At 40.2% G+C, this 2500-nt stretch overlaps 1 protein-coding gene across 1 annotated transcript in view; it reads left to right on the top strand.

Annotated features, from left to right (window-relative positions):
- The window catches only part of LOC133979436 (uncharacterized), a 1726912-nt gene that overhangs the window by 73394 nt on the left and 1651018 nt on the right, over positions 1 to 2500 (top strand). The gene's annotated exons all lie outside the window — the stretch shown is intronic.

Below are 2500 nucleotides of genomic sequence, written 5' to 3'. Positions count from 1 at the left end.
TAAACCAGCACTGCTCCCAGTAAACCAGCACTGCTCCCAGTCTAACAGCACTGCTCCCAGTAAACCAGCACTGCTCCCAGTAAACCAGCACTGCTCCCAGTAAACCAGCACTGCTCCCAGTAAACCAGCACTGCTCCCAGTACAACCAGCACTGCTCCCAGTAAACCAGCACTGCTCCCAGTCTAACAGCACTGCTCCCACTAAACCATCACTGCTCCAGTTACCCAGTTGGCCGGATTAGAGTCACATGTCTGAAAGCCTGACAGACGGTTGCCGTGGAAACATGCTCAGTGTTACAATGTAAAATAAGAAGCGCAACATCTGAACTGAGATCATGATTACGATCCGTCGTACGAAGGATCAGATTATTGATCCGATAAATGATCGACTGGTTCTGATGAATGAAGCAGATGTTTAACTGTTTACAGTCCTTCTTCTTCTTCTTCTTCTTCTTCTTCTTCTTCTTCTTCTTCTTCTTCTTCTTCTTCTTCTTCTTCTTCTTCTTTTCTGTCTTTATTGGTGCATCGCTGCTTTTCTTCATGTTACTGCACAACATGAACACATCAACACTGGGATTAAAATGAATAACGATAACACACAGTGGAGCAGCAGATATAAATCAATGTTTGAATCCAGAACTATCAGATGGATTATTATTCATGTTTATCTCAGCTGGAGGGAAGCCTGTTAATACGGATATTAAAACATTAAACTGAACAAGAAAAACACTTAAAACAATGATCCACTAACAGAATAAGGCTCCTTACTCACACTGAGCTGCTCACTCACTGTAATATCTGCATATTTCATCTCATCAGAGGTTTGATCACTTTTCATCAGAAATACTTTAGTTTGTTGATAAAAATAATAAAATAAACTAGAAAATTCCAGGGAAATGTTGAGTGCCCCGGGGCTACTGCCGGAACGAGTACACGATTTATTTCCAGTGTTCAAAAGTCACCCTGATCATATTCTGGTTTGAGTATTAAGTACATCTTACTAGTCAGTATCAGGTGTAATGTACTTTATTCTCAACTTAACATCCCTGAAAATATTAAAAAATGTAAATGTTAATCATATTTAAGCATAAATAATATTTATTTAAACTAATTAAAGTCTGTAAAGTAAGAATAAATATGTGTTCTGAGTTTGACATACCACAGAAAAGTGTGTTGTTAACCACCCTGCCAAATGTGAATGATTAAAAAAATCGCTAAATATGTGAAATTAGGCTTCAAAGTTGTGTAAAAATCAGCATCTGTCTCTGCTCCCAAACGCTGTGGACGTTCCCGCCGAGATCGCTGAAGCCCCGCCCCCTACCGCGTGTCACCTGTCAATCAAAGTCACCACCTCTACCCTAAACATGGATGCTATTGCTGAGAGCTAGCTCGGTTAACTGGCAAAACAGAACGACAAGGAATCAGCCAATCACAAAAAAGTAGCTCAGTTTCTGCCCAGCAACAGGTTGCTAAGGGCAGCAAAGGTTCTACGGTTGCTACGGTGATTTGAGAATCTGCTTGGAAAAAATTCTCAAAATGCCCCAGAATTTGGCTTCTGACAAGGTCCCTAACAATTGCAAACTGTGAGAAAACCGTAACTCCTGTCCAAAAACCGAAAACACTGTGAGAGACACAGAAGCCGGCAGATTCTGACAGTGTTTATTTTATTCAGATATTCCTTAAAATGAGCGCGTAAGCTCAGTGCGAAGACAGAGTGAGATTCTTTTGGGGAAAAAAGACGATTACATTAGGGTCAATGGGGAGCGAGACAGGTATTGCCGCCGGTCTCGGCCCCCCCATTTAAATTTTGTGCAGACCCCGCCTGTCAATGTCACATTTTATGAATCCCAACACCTATGTCTACATTTTGACAAAAAATTATTTGTCTCCTTTTCACGGTTTGGCCTTGAGCTCGAGTTAAAAATAAAAATTAAGGTTATTTTTTACTGCTTCTCGCACTCAAGCTAACTGACTGAAAAAGTGATTTTCACTCCTCGTTTGACTGCTCATAGTTTGAAAAGTTTACATGTTATGTAAAAACAGTGTGTTGGTGTTTTGGAGAGAGCACAAGTTTTCCTCCATTTTAAAGTTTGAATCACATTTCTACGTGCAGGTATGAGAGAGCTAGGTGACTCCGAAAAAAGAGACATTTTGTGGTTTTAAAAAAAATTCCCATTCATTTCCAATGGGGAAATTTCCCGGTATTTTCGGAATAACTTTGGGAAAAATTGGAATTTGAACATTCCAAATAATCGCACCCCTCTCCCGATCGAGCCGCACGTTTTGATATATATATTGTCGGGGTTTTCTCAAAGGTGCGGGAGGAGTTACGCGCCGAAATTTGGCCGAAGAATAATAAGAAGAAGAAGAAAAAGAAGAAAAATAAGTACGAGCAAGATTAATAGATGCCTCGGAGCTTAGCACCCGTGGCACTAATAATCAAAAAATAAGCTTTGATTAACTACATATCTTACTGTGTGTGTATGTGTGTGTGTGTGTGT

This window comes from Scomber scombrus, chromosome 4, assembly GCF_963691925.1.
Source record: "Scomber scombrus chromosome 4, fScoSco1.1, whole genome shotgun sequence".
NCBI classification, from domain to species: Eukaryota; Metazoa; Chordata; class Actinopteri; order Scombriformes; family Scombridae; genus Scomber; species Scomber scombrus.
The sequence above is the reverse complement of the archived record's forward strand: the minus strand, read 5'-3'. Positions and strand labels throughout refer to the sequence as shown.